This window comes from Urocitellus parryii, chromosome 5 (assembly GCF_045843805.1).
Source record: "Urocitellus parryii isolate mUroPar1 chromosome 5, mUroPar1.hap1, whole genome shotgun sequence".
In the NCBI taxonomy this organism is placed as follows: Eukaryota; Metazoa; Chordata; class Mammalia; order Rodentia; family Sciuridae; genus Urocitellus; species Urocitellus parryii.
In genome coordinates this window covers 115267076-115282067 of record NC_135535.1, presented here as the reverse complement: position 1 = coordinate 115282067, position 14992 = coordinate 115267076, and positions in this window count along the sequence as shown.

The following is a 14992-nucleotide window of genomic DNA, read 5'->3' as shown; positions in this document are numbered from 1 at the left end:
AAGCATAAAGTGAGACTAGACCAGTCTTTTTTGTCAATGATTTGAAAAGAGTAGCAAATGGCAGTTCTGGGGGTCTGAGTGTTAGCTGGCTGGAAAGGTCCAAAATGTTAAATATATGAATAGACCATAGACCATCTTTCTTCACTAGTGCGACTGCTAGCAGGCAGCTGTCCTGAACTCAGCCATTACTGGGTGCCCAGTGATCTTCTCTACACTGCTGAGTTGTGGTGCTAGTAATGCAAGGGGTGACCCAGGTGGAATGAACCCAAGGAAGTGTATGTCTGCATGGGGTGGGGACCATGACGATTTTCCCTGTTATGGCTTGGATCCAGAATGTCCTCAAAGGCTCAAGGGTCAAAGACCTGGTCCTCAGTGCAGCAGTGTTCAGAGGTGGGACTTCTGAGAGGGGATTGCAGTTTGAGGGTTCTGACCTCATCAGTGGATTAATCCATTGAGGGATTCATAATTTGAATGGACTATTGGGAGGTGGTGGAAACCAGGAAAGGGGACTTAGTTGAAGGGAATGGGGCCTTGGGGGCATGACTGTGGGGACTTCTCCCTCATCCCCCTCTCCCTCCCTCTTTTTTCCTCCTGACTCTCTGGCTGTCTTGAGCTGAGGCTTTCTTCTGCCACACCCTCCCACCACTTCTCTGCCTCACTTCAGGGCCAAAGCAATAGAGCCAGCCGACCAGAGATCCAAGTCTCTGAAATTGTGAGTCACAATAAATGTTTCCTCCCTTAAGTAGTTTTTCTCGGGTACTTTGTCACAGGAACAAATAGCTGATGAATACAATCACTCTTCTCTTTCCACTCCCTTGGATAACAGGTAAAGGAAGTTGTATTTGTATATGTTCCTGTTTCCTGATTGCAGAACTGGTTAACTGTTCAAGTTGCATTCTGTTACTAAAACAGCTGTGTTTGGTAAACTTTTGTAATCTCTAGAACAGGGGTTATTGCCTTTCTATTGGAAGGTGCACATTGTCTGTGAACATGCGAACAAAATTGCCAGTGGAATCGTCAGGTAGCCAGTCAGCTGTGAATTAGTGGGCAGAAAAGGAAGATGAAGGGCAATTGTGAGTCCCAGGGAGCCTTATCTGAAAGATGGGGGCTTGGCGTGTCACAACCTCCCCCAGTCATAATCGCATCCCTTTAAGAAAAACCATAGTTTCAAGATCAGAACACACCCTTCCAGTGTCCTGGACCCTCTGTTATCATGGAAACTGTCACACCCACAATCACCCTGCCAACCCACATATCAAGACCCTCACAGAGAAAGCTTGCTGGGGGCTACTCCAAGAGAAATAAACCAGTCAAGTGGGCAGGAAGTTGAGGCAAAATAGGGTGAGCATTTCCTTGACTCTAACTCTGTGAGTGTCACGCTGTCCTCTGTGGATGGTCCATGCAGCCCCCGTGTTGTCAGTTGAAAGTCAACAAGCGGACTTGGTGCGACCTTCTGGAAACTTCCCTGGGACCCCTAATAAGACTGGAGGGCAGGAAGGGTGTGCCACCCTTCTCTCTGAGAGGACCCACTCTCTCCATCGAGTGTCCCCTCTTCCCTTTCTCTGTCCCTTCAATAAACTCATGCCTTGTACCTGACGGACATGTCTGAAATCACAAGACCCAGTGAAGACGGGGCCTCCGTGGCTGCCCCAGCTCTGTGGCCAGCTTCTGCCCTGGAACAGAATGTCCTTTGTACTTTTGGTTAGACTGTGGAGGGTGGCCTGTCCGAATGGGCCAGGACGTCAAGACTTTCACCTGGACACCTGTTGTTTAGATTAGGTCTCCTGCTTGGTCCACTGTCAAAGAATTTGTTTTTGAAGGGAAGTTGTTTGCCCAGGGCCTGCGGCCACGTGGGATCAGTAGCTTCTCCCAGTGACTGTACCTGATCTGAGAGGTCCACTCCCACCAGCACCAGCCACCCTCTGCTATGGTCAGTTCTGAGTCGAGCTGGGCTCCTTCCTTCCATGAAGCTGGGAATCACAGGTTAGAAGCATGGAGACAGAGAGTTGGTGCACACAAGTTGCTCCTGTTCTGGGCGAGGTCCTCTTCCTCCCTCCCTCCTTCTCTGCCTAGTCGCTGACCTACTCAGCAGCTCTCTCCCCCTTCCTTCTCTCTGTTCTCATTCTTTTCAACTAAAAGAAGTTTGGATAGGATTGCAATAAAGAGATGAAGAAATCAAGTTTAAGTCTGAAGTCTTCTCCCCTTCACAGCTCCCCCATCCTCTTCACATTTCAGGGGCTAATCCCTCCGGGGGCTCTGTGTTGAAGCCCGCTTAGCTCTGCCTGTAAATCCCCGGGAGGGAGTGTTTTATTTTCCAACCTCCTTGAAGACGTGTCTAGATGAGGGTTTTGTTGCTTGTTTATTTTGGCTTTTATCTGAGTGGGCATTTATTGGACTTCTTGAATCGGTGTTTGCCCTCTTTTATAGTTTTGAAAAATTCTCATTATGTCCTTTTTTTTTTTTAGTTCTTCTCCTTTCTTTCTGTTCCCCCTCCTTGACTCCCGATTTGGCCATACCTTCTCTGTCTATTCATGCATTTCTTACCTGCCCCATGTAATTCCTTTGGACCTGTCCCAGGCCCCCAATTCTTCTTCGTTTATGTCTCATCTACAGTTCAACTGTCCAATGAGCTTTTAAACCAATTATATTTTTATGATAGACTTTTTGATTGCTCTTGATCAATTGAAGTAGCTTCCTATTTCATGAGGACTGTTGTGAGATCATTTCAACCAACATAATAATCATAGTCCTAAAACAAAACACAGATACAGAAAACCCCAGAAACCAACTGTATGGCACCCTGGATTTTTTTTTTATAAGGTGAGCACCACTCCCACCAAGAAGAAAAGCCTTGCCACCCACCCCACCAACCCCTCCACGTTCCCATACCCCATACCCCCTCACCGCTCCTCAAATACCATCATATCCTTCAGTCATTGTGTCCTTGAGTTATTTTTTCATAGTTTATCACCAAATACAGATTTCTAGACACTAGAGATTGTTTTGCCCAAATGTAAAAGTCCGATACATTTTTGAAGTCTCTCTCCCTCTGCAGTCTCCTCCTCCACCCTTCCATTTCCTTATAGTTTATTTGAGGCAGAGCCCAATGTCTCTGGCCTGAGCGGTCTCCCCCAGTCCAGATGGTAGGACTGCTGACTTTTGGTGCCATCCACATTTGGCTGTCTCCTGTTTATCCTATAAACTGGCAGCTCCTCCCAAGCCCTGGATGGATCCCATTCAAGGGCTGGTGGGGGGATGCCATGTGGTTGGGGTCTGCCAAGCTGTGGAGGGCACAGGGCATGTGGCTCACTCCCTTTCTGTCACTTCAGCAGTGGTTGATGCTCAAGGGATGTTTCTATTTATTGGTTCCTGCAAGATGTTGATCATATTCTTTCCCAGTGGCCGCTGATAACAAATTGCTGCAAACCTAGTAGTTTAAGACCATGTAAATTCACTCTCATGCAGCTCTGTAGATGCCAAGAGCTTCTGCAGCACATCCCTGCTCTCCTGGGTCTCCAGGGGAAGAGTCATTATTCTGCCTTTGGTAGTGGCTGGAGCTGGTCCTTGGCTCAGCCCTTCTTCCAAGGCAGCAGCTCAGAATCTTCAAACTGCCTCCATTATGAGTCCATCTTCTGTCTTGTGACTCCCTGCCTCCTTGCTAAAAAGGCCCTGAATTTATAAATTATACCCAACCCACCCAGACTCGCCAGATTAACTCCTCATCTGGAAATTCTCTTTCCTCTTCTTATTTTTCCTCCCCTTCCTCCTCCTTCTCCTCCTCTTCCTCCTCCTTCTCCTCCTCCTCCTCTTCTTCCTCCTTCTCCTCCTCTTCCTCCTCCTTCTCCTCCTCCCCCTCTTCTTCCTCCTTCTCCTCCTCTTACTCCTCCCCATCCCCCTCCCTCTCCTCTTCCTCCCACTCCTCCTCCCCCTCTTCCCTCTCCTTCTCCTCCTCCTTTTTTTTCCTGCAGTGCTGGGGATTGAAGCCCAGGCTTTGTGCAGGTTCAGCATCCCCAGATCTGGGGCTGAGACATGGGAGACCTAGCGGGTTGCTCTTCAGCCTCACAACGGTGCTGCCCTGCTGTTTATTTGTTCTTCATTGATTGGTCAGAATGCTTTGATAAAGGGGATGTTCTTTTATCTCTTATGTGCATTATTAATTCTGAAATTCTAAATTTAGATCAGAAAATTCTAAAATCTTCTTTAGAAAGTAAAAAAATAAATGGTAGCTTCGTTCCTTTTACCAGTTTTCAAAATAACAGGAAATAAACTAATAAGGCAATATAATAAAATATCTCACGGATTCATATTGATAGTTATTCTTTTGTTTATTTCATTTTGTTTTGATTTCTGGTACCAGGGATTGATCCCAGGTGCACTTAACACTGAACCATATTCCTAGGCCTTTTTTATTAGAGACGGGGACTCTCTAAGTTGCTGAGGCTGGCCTTGAAATGCTGATCCTCCTGTCTCAGCCTCCTGAGCCACTGGGATTATAGGTATACACCACTGCACCTGGCTCCTATTGATATTTCTAATCCTAAGTCAAGACTTAGGAATTTTCACTTAAGCTTGTCTCTCTTGTGTCAATATGTCTCCTCTTCCATTCCAAGAAACCTGGTTTTCAAGGCCTTCAGGGATGGTACAATTAGACCATACCCTAATTTCTCACTCATTGTAGCCGATTTTGAACACACAGTAGTCTCTGAATTATAAAAACATCACCTCCATTATTATTAATGAAAACATCTAAGAAGTTTTGGTGTATTCTGTTCCCATTCTTCTTCTTTGTTTCAAGTTAATTAAGATAAATTGACATACAGCAAAAGTCACCCATTTGAGGCATACATATCTGTGAAATCATACAGATTTTCAAAGACCCTGATTGTCAATAGTTGTGCAATCCGTGCATTGCCAGAGCACACAGCCCTTGCCTAACATTGTGTCCCCCTGCCTGTCCCTATTTTGTCTTGATTCTTAGTAGCTATTTATTTAATGCTCATTCGTAGTCATGTGTCATTGACATGTTAGCTTTTTCAGTGGTCCGAACCTCATTCCACCACAGAAGGCTCTGGAAGGCGATGGGGGACATATTTCTTGAGTTCTTGCGCTTCGATTAATGTGTCTTTGCACTTTGGACTCAAAAAACAATTTTTTGCTGGGTATAAAATCTGGGTATCACCCCTCTCTCCTTGAGTTCCTTAAATATATGACTCCTCCAATTCTGGCACGAAGCACGGCTTTCACTCCCAGCTAATAGTCTAGTTTTCCTTCTCTCCACGTACATGCTCTTTTTTGCTTGTTGCCGGGATTGTTCAAGTCCCCTGTTACCCCCAAACCTGCCTTGATGCTGCTCACCTCCTACAGACCCTGCACCCTTTCACCATGAGCTTTCAAATGGTCTTTTAATTTCAGAAATGTTTGAGGGTATCTTCTTTGCTTTATTCCTATTGTATGTATTTACTTAAATTTATTTTTAATGGATACGTGAGTGCATTAGTGTTATGGTCTAGACATGAGGTGTCCTCCAAAAGCTCATGTGTGAAACAAGGCTAGGAGGTTTAGAGGTGAAATAATTGGGTTATGGGAGCCTCAACCCAATCAGTGCCTGAGTGCTCTGAGAGCTTAACTGGGTGGTAACTGTGGGCAGGGGGTGTGGCAGGAGGAGGGTCATGGGGTGCACCCTTGGGTATATATATTTTGTCCTGGTGAGTGGAGTTGTATGTGTCTGTCTGTCTGTCTCTCTCCCTGTCTCCCCTGTCCCCTTCCTAATGGTCACACCCTCAGCCACTTTCGTCCTCCAAGCCCCTCTGCCATTAAGTTCCACCTCACCTCAAGCCCAGCGCGATGGAGTGGGCCATATATGGACTGAGATCTCTGAGCCCTTGAGCCCAAGATAAACTTTTCCTCCTCTAAAATCGAGCTTGTCGGGCCCTTTGTCACAGCAGCACAAGAGTTGACCCCAACAATCAGCTTTTTTTTTTTTTCCTGTTCCCTGCTTTGATCTTCATCTTCAGAAATTCCTTCTGCCCGTGCATTCAGTATTCTGGGCCCGATTTCACTCTCTCAATCGTCTTTCTGCACTTCTTTTCTCAAAGTTTATTTTTTTCAAAATTGTGCTGAACCGTACGAAACATAAATGACCATTTGACTGTCTTAAAGTGCAGAGTTTCATGGAATCAAGTACTTCCAGACTATTGTTCAACCACCACCATCATCCATTGCCAGAACGTCTGTCACCTTGCAAAACGGAGACTCTGCGCATATAACAGCAAGTCCTCAGTCCCTGCTCCCCCAGCCCCGCACCTCTGTGCTGCTTTCCCTCCCTATGAATTGGTACCTTATCTTATGGGTGGAATGATACGACTTCCTCCCTCAGTGGCCAGCGGATTTCATTGAGCAGAACACCCTCACGTTCCATCCAGGTTGTCGCGTGTCTCAGAATTTCTTTGCTTTTAAGGCTGAGTAAAATTCCACTTTGGGCACACACTCATTCTGTGTATCTGCTCATGTCTGAGTGGTCACTGGGGTCGCTTCCCTGTTGTGAACAGAGTGTTGCAAACACGGGTGCACAATTATCTGCATTCTTTGTTTCTTTTTGGCTTTTTAACTTTTCCAATTTTTTTGCCTTTCATTTCCTTAGCCCTGTTCCTTTGTCCTTTCTAGCTGGCTCTCTTGGGTTCTCTTTTTCTGAAGTCCATCAGACTCTGTCCCCACCATTTCCTCTTCTCCTTCCCCCAGCTCATCAGATACAACATGGATCTCTCATCTATTGGTGATTTGGCCCACCCTATTATATTTTGGGGCTTGGGAGGTATTTTTAGTTTTGGGTTTTTTTTTTTAATTTTATTTTAATGTCATCCACGTTTTTATTTTCCTATCTAGTTCTGCCTTGGTCCGGGAATGTAGCTTCCCCGGCTTCCATCTTCAAGAGCCTCTCAGGATTGTTAGTCTGCTTCTCTTATGTTTTGCCCATGGCCTTCTTTCCTTGTGTGTCTAGACATTTACACTTATGTGCTGCTCATTTTCCTCTGAAGTGGATTCGCTCTAGTCCCTGAGGCTGGGGGAAGGCACCTTCTTCCTGGGAGCATTTCACTGGCTTCCTCTGGACTAATTCATGATGTGGACTCCAGACTCTGTTGTGGGTCAGTTTGGGATGTAACTCATTTGAAATCACAGGGGTTTTCAGAGGAGACGTTTTTCTTCCCACTTTGCTCAGTGCTGAAGACTTCTTGCAGACTCTGGGAACGGGAGCCTGTATTGTTGCTATGGTTTTACCTCTGGCTCATCTTCACACCAACATTTTAACTCTCATGGTCCTGTATGTTTTAGCGTCTTGCATTTAACTTCCTACTTTAGGAAGACCCAAGGCTTGACATTTTTTCCCTTGTGCCCATGAGGCTGTGAAAACTGCAACCTAAGTTCATCAGTTTTGGGGAAATGCTTTCAGCATAAAAATGGCTCAATGTTCTGCTCACCATTTTGGATTTCAGCTTTCCTTTGTATTTGAGACTGATAATCGCCTACCATTAACAGTTTCAGCTTGGAAATTTTGTCTTCCATCTGACCCCAAATGGAAGTCCTAAATGACCTTCTATGTGCTATATTTTGTAGAAATATTGTCATACTCTGCACTCAGAATAGGACTTATTCCACTTTCTTTCAACCACAGATGCTGCTTGACTTAGGATGGGGTTGTGCACTGATAAACCCATCCTAAATTGAAGGTACTGCATGTCAAACTGCCTTTGATACACAACCTACTGAACATCCCAGGTTGGCCATAGCGCCAGGTGTCCTATTACCTTCTCTCCCTCGTGAGTGCAGAGCTGATGGGGAATTACAGCTCACTGCTTCTGCTCAGCACCAGGGAAAAGAGTTGTATCTCATGTTGCTAGACTGGAAAAGATCATACTTTTATGCACATTTTTCTACTGAACATCACTTTTACAGCAAGATAAAGTTGAAAAATTATACGTCAAACTCTTGTTATGTCAGGGGCCTTCTGTAGATATCAGGTGTCATGCTGTGTAAGGTGGAGATTCCCCAGGTTGGTACCCAATACAAGCACGGGAACCTGAGGGCATCTAACAAGGCTCACGGAATCCAGAGTCAACCCCAGTGTTCCACATACTGCAGGTAACGTTGGAAGGGCATTCGTTGCCTTTTTCTACTGCATCTAGGCACTGGCTACAGGAGGCTCACCTCCATGTCTGAGCTGGGGTGAGTGCATTTTTTCCTCAGGGACACATCATGGACAGGGCAAGGGGCTTGAGATCAGACTGTCCAGGTTGGAATCCTAGTTTCTCTTTCTTATCAATTCAGGATCTTAATCTCTCAAATACACTGCTTTCTTTTACAGAGGGGATAAAAATAGCAAGTACCTTCTTGGAATGTTCTAGGGATTGTGCCTGATAAAGTGATTAACACACTGTCAGTTTTGTTTATAATCCCTTGGACACAATAGCTGTAAACTTAATATCCTCAGAGGGAAACATTTTATGACTTTTCTTTTTCTTCTGGAATTGTACCACACCTACCCCTCGTGTCTTTTTCCGGAGGGAGAGCTCTTGTTTAGCATTATCACTCTTTGCCGTAATATTAATGCTGAACCAAAGGTTTAGGGTTGAGTTGGGAAAACAATTGGAGGACAGAGGGTTTTCTGAGTGAATGGAGGAGGTGAACTGATGGGAAATGGAGCCACCCTGCAGGGACCAAGTTCTGCTTCCCATGGAGACAATGGTGCTGAAGAGAAAGGAGAAAGATGAGGCTGAACAGAGGGGGGAGAGGGGTGACGGGCTTGGAACAGCCCTGGGCACCTGAGAGCCTGAGTCCTGGTTGATGAGCAGTGGAGTATTTGGGTAGTGAAGTTCCATATTTACTGTGCTATTGATTGCAAGACATCTGCAAACAGCAGGATTGTGTGGACTGCAGGCAGCTGACCCCTGAGTTTGTAAGTGCATTTTCAGAGTTCCTGAAGTTTGCTTTTGCTTCTCACTGTTCTTTCTTTACCTTACCATGGAGACCCAGAGTTCTCTTGGCAGCACTCTGAATATAGTCCTGAAAAACAAGGTAAGCTCGTCTGAGTCTTGCCTTCCCTTCCCATCAAAACGCATCTGTCCTGGGATCTGCTCTGTCTGAATTTTCTCTGCCTTGCTAATTTGGCAGCACATCCATTCTAAAATGGGGTTCACCAATGGATCCATCTCTTCTCCATCTAGAAACATTCCCATGAGGGTTACCTAGAAAGCTCATTGCTTAAGACCAGGATGACATACTGAGTCTGTCCAATATGGCAGACCCAAGCTAGTCTGGTGAGGATGCAGAGAAAGTGGATTACTCAGACATCAATGATAGGATCATTAATGCAATAAAAAAAAACAGTCTAGCAATTTCCTCAAACACTAAATATCAACTACCTCACAAACCAGCAATTGCCTTCCTTGGCATTAGTCTGAATAAATGAAAACTTAGGTTCATATAAAAACCTACAAACAAATGTTTATAGCACTTTTATCCATATATCCAAACTGGAAACAACTCAGATGTCCTTCAATAGTTCAATGGTTACTTAGAGTGGAGTGAACCCATAGCATGGAATACTACTCAGTATTGAAAAGGAACAAACTATTTTGGTGCATGCACCAACTTGGATGAATTTCTAGAAATCTATGCTGAGTGAAAAAAGGTTGCATGCAGTGGGGTTCCACTTAAATAACATTTTTGAAATGGACAGATTCTAGAAATGGGAATATATTAGTGGTAGTGAGGAGCTGGGTGTGGAGAGAAGTGGGCATGATTATGCAGAGATCCTTGTGTTGATGGGCATGTTATGGATCTCCATGGTATTAATGTGTTTGCTGGTTGTGATGCTGTGTTAAGAGTTTTGCAATATATTATCATTGGGGGGAAACTGGATAAAGGGAATAGGGGATTTCTCTATTATTTCTTGCAACTTCATATGACTCTTTAATTATCTAAAATTAGAAAGCTTAATTGAAATACTAATGTACATCAACTACTCAGAACAGTGATCGAGACAAGGCCACAGGTATATAAGCATTTATTATTAGTAGTGACCATGGATCAATTTGTCAATCCCATTTGGTTTGAGTCCCACTGGATGACATGAAGTGAAATTTCTCCACCTTTGGGCTGATGGTGAGGGCCAGGCAGGCTAGCCCCTGTAGCAGCACCTGGAAGAAGCTCTCTGCTATTCTCAAATTTCCCTGTCTCAGGGTCAGAGAGAGCTCAGCCCTTCCACGCGGCTCCTTCTTGGCCTTTGGGTGACTCTGCACACTGTTCTGGTCCAACACTGCCTTTCATCACAGATCTCAAAGGCTCATCTGGCCTCTGGAAAAGAAATCTCATTAGTTTTCTCAGGAAGGATCTTGACCTTCCTGGAATACAAATAACAGGTAGCTTAGACTTGCAGATGGAGAATGCTTCAGTTTAGACACGAGTTGTCCTCCAAAAGCTCATGTGTGAGGCGATGCAAGAGAGTTAAGAGGTGATGTGACTGGGAATGAGAGCCTTAATGAAATCGGTACATTAATCCACTGTCGAGATCTACTGGGCACACCTGAGGACAGGTGGGGTGCAGCTGGAGGAGGCAGGTCACTGGGACATGCCTTTGGGGCTCATCTTTTGTCCCTTGTGAGTGATGTTTGCTTTGGAGCAAGTGGTTCTCCGTGAGGGTGAGGCCACCCCCTAGGGTTGGGGACATTTGAAAGCATTGCCAGAATTTTGTTTGTCCAAATGGAAATGGGCCCTCACCTCGACCTCAGTTGTCTGGAACACAGAAAAGAGTGTCTTTCTCCTCCCTGGGTGTAGCCTGACTGCACAGGGTGCTCCCCTGGCTCTCATCTTGGTCCTCACCACACTGCAACGCGATTGGGAAGCCCTGAGGTTCAGCTCTCATGAGCAGAGGGCAGTGTTGACCCCGGGCAGGACCAGGAACCAGGATGATGGCCACCTGCCTAGTGATAAGCACCATCCTCATAGTGCCGTGGGGTAATTAGGCACATTTTGCATACACTGCATGCTTGTTACATAAGTGAGGGCAGTTGCTCCCTCCAGATGCCAGACCATGCACATCTGGGGTTAGAGGAGCGTGGGTTGGGCAGAGATCACGACTGTACAGTGCCTCACCCCTGCTGCAAGAAGGCCTCTCCTTCTGGGTTTCCATCTCCCTCTGAAAACCCAGTCCCCTAAACTCTTCTCAAAACTCACACCAGCAGGGCCTCGGCTGTCAGCTGTCCCAGCCATCCTAAATTCACACCTTCCTTTCAGGAATTGCACTGAACTTTAGATTCTCACTCAGTTTAGCCTGGCCTGCCTCCAGGATCAGCAACATTTTATTCTGCTGGTGGAAAGTCACCCATGCATGTGGGCTTCCAACTCCAAGCCTGTCCCACATTCTGCCCCAGGACCTTGCTCTTCTTCTAAAGCAGTTGGAAATGAGAGTTTGAACTCCCCTAAGACCCTGAAAGGACAGATGGGGGCTCCCATGTTAGCCTGGTCACTGCCTCTGTGAACTGGGCCATGCTTCTCACCGGTCTGAACTTCAAGGCCATTAACTTTAGAATGTGGGCGTCCACACGAGCTTGGCTCATTTGTTTTAAAGTTTGAAATCCTGTATATTTAATCCCTGGTGTATGTTAGATATGTGGGAGCTACGACCTATAGTTGTTACTCATAATTCATTGGGAAATAGAGGGCAGCAAAAGTCCCATGATTATCAGTGACCCGTATAACCTTGATGTCTACTGAGGTTAACTTGTTCTTCGAAATTCAAATGAGAATGGCTTAACCTCCACCATGAATGTGCTCATTGAGCTCCTCCCATTCCTCCAGGACACTCAGAAGCATAGTAGTGACCAGCACTTAGGCTTCTCTGGTTACGCTGTATCATGGAATTGGATCAAATGGGGGACTTGACTGTCCTATGACCACTAGTCACAAGGGTACAGTGTCAATCTTCTCACTTCCCAGATTTCCCCTGAAATGAAGTTGTGTTTTTCAAACTGTTGGTATGACCTGCAGGCAACAGAGGAGGCTTCTGTGGCAACCCCTCCAAACCCAAACTGAAGGATTAAACATAGTTGCTCCTATAAACAAAGCCCTCCAGCCGCCTTACCATTGGGAACTTGTAACTGTGCCCATTTCCCCCTGGGCACCATCTTCTGTCCTTTCTTATCTCCCTCCTCTTATCTCAGTTCAACCATCCTCCTTCTCCTTCCCACCAATTTCTGCTTACCAAATAAAGCCTCCACCAAAAGAGACATCTCCTTCCAAAGAGGTCCTTTCCCTACATAAAATGGATCACAGCTTTTACCTGATCAAATGGGGTTCTTACACCAAGAAACTCTGTGCTTCCAAGAAAGAAACTATTTTATTTCACAACATGTAAAAACTCAGAAGGTCTAAATGAGGGCTGCCATATAGGATCTTATAAGGTGGGCACTGCACGGAGATATCTGGCCAAGAAGTTAAGTAGGAGAAAAACTGTAGTCAGTTCTCCGCCATCCAAGCTTGGTGCTGGGAATACTCAAAACCATACTTTACCCTAAATGAGCTGCTGAAGTGGGAATAGGTTTTCCTGATTTTCTGCTAGGAGATGGAAAGGTGGTGTGGAACTTTCTTCTACTTTATCAGTCCCAAGGGAGCACCATTTTCTAATTATCCAACAGGTACTGTGTGTGTTAGCAGTTGCCTTGCTTGAAGCATTTGTAATGAAATTGGGTCTATCTCAGCTCTGAATCGAAGTCATTCAGTGTCAGCATCTGACTGGGAACAGCAGCGGGGCTGTGTCATTTTGAGGGAGAGACATCTGCAGTTCTCCCCAAGCTGTCACTGGGAGGTATCATTTGCATATTAAACAAATATTTAAAATTAGTCACGCAGCAAACAATCAGAAGCTGGCATCACAAACACCACTCCTTCGAGGCAACAGCAGGGACTGAACATACTGCCAGGTGTGCACATCTGGGTTGCAGTGGTGTGACTTGAGCTGGGATCTGTGTCTATGATAGGTGAGCTTTTGAGGTGGAGAAGGAAAAAATGAACAGAATGGAATGGAAATCTCCTTCATATCTACAGTGGCAGCACTTAGGATGGTACCTGCCCACCATAAAAGCTCAATAATGTGAGCTACAATTGTCATCATTCTCAGGGTGACCGCCAGGACTTTTATACGCCAACTCTGTAGCGTGGACAGTCCTTGTGGACCATGAGCATGGCATTTTCTGATCTGATTTTCCTGAATTGATCAAAATGCATTGTGATTTACGTAGTGTTCCATTGTTTCCTGGGGCAGGTTAAGAGCTTTTATTTTGTTTAATCCTTCAGAGAACCTTGGCAAGTGGGGAATTGATTAGCCCCAGGTTACCCATCAGGAAACTAAGGCAAAGGGAAGTTAAATAGGTCAGCCAAAGTCACACTTCAGGCCTTGGAATCCCCAGCAGAGTGCACACCTGTGCCCACTGCCATCTGTTTCTCTCCTTCAGGGCTGCTCAGGCACGCGAAAGGGTGGGTGGGCCTTCTTCATGTGACACGAGAGCCCCTTGTAGGTATGCTCATGGTGCCTAGGGAAGTAAGTGGTTTTTTTTTAAAGCATTTTATGCTTTTCTTTATTTTCCAAAGCTATTACAGAACTTTGATAATCTTGGAAAAGAGTGATAAAATAAAATGTTAGTAAAATATGAAGACAGAAATGAGTTGAAGCCTCCCACCTAACAAATGGCACTATTGATTTTTGTCATTAATTAAAACGCTTTCTGAGACACAGGCACCGCATACCTATTAGCCCATCTCTCTTCTTCACAAGGCATTGGGAGGGAGGGGGTTTATCTCCATATTGGAATGAAATTGAACATTCCAGAAAGACACAGATGCAGGGAGCGTACTGATGGGCAGTCTTGTGCCTGAGCCCCTGTCCTCTGGGACTATGTCATCCATGCTTGCCCATCTTCAGGCATGTATGTAGACAGGGCAGGTAGCCACCCACCCTTGGGATGCAAACCTGATCTTTATCCCTTCTCCAACTAGAGCAGTGAATTTGTTCGTCAAAATAAATTAGTCAATATATAAATAGATGAAGGGAGCTTGTTGAAAATGTAGATTCTCATCCTAAGATATATTCACTGGATTGACCTGGGGTGAGCTCAGGGGTCTTTATTCCCCTAACACTCCTTAGGGGCTCCACTTGAGGGTTCTTCCACTTTGGTTGAAAGCCGGAGTCAGGAGGGGAGTAGGCAGGAATAGACTTGGCACTTTCTCTGGGCCAGGTCTGGACTAAGCATTTCAGAGACATTTTCTCATATCATTCTTACGGCCACCGTCATTAGCACCATTATTCTGACCCAGAGCTGCCTGATCCCAAGGCCTGCCCTCTTGACTACCATGTTCGAAGTTCTTTGTAAATCTAGGTCTACCAGCAGGCCCTGCCATGCTCACTTGAGACTTGTGTTAAAATACAAATTCCCAGACATACCTTGGAATGATAGCAGCAGAACCTGAATGTTGGACCTAGAATCTGATTTTTTTTCATCAAGCGCCACAGGTGGTTTCTGATGCTTTTTAGTTCGGTCACTGCAAAGATGTTGTTCAATTGGTGAGCATCCACACGGTCATCTAAACTGGTTTAATATCAAAATACCTCCGTTCTGATGGGTACATTGCACCTCTTCTTATCTACTAATGTGCTCCCTGGGCCACTCAAGATTTCCCATGATCCAGCAAATAGAGGGCAATTGCCCAACTCATTAAATTTTTAGGGTCTTTATGGTTTAGATGTGAGGTATCTTCCCCAAAAAATTTATGTGTGAGGCAATAAGATAATTTTCAGAGATAAAATTATTAGATTATGAGGCCTTTAACTTAATTGATGGGTTAATCAGCTGATATGGACTAACAAGGTGGCCACTGTGGTGGGTGGGGCTTGGAGGGAGGAGGAAGACTGCCAGGTGTGCCAGTCAGGTTTACCCTCTGTCCT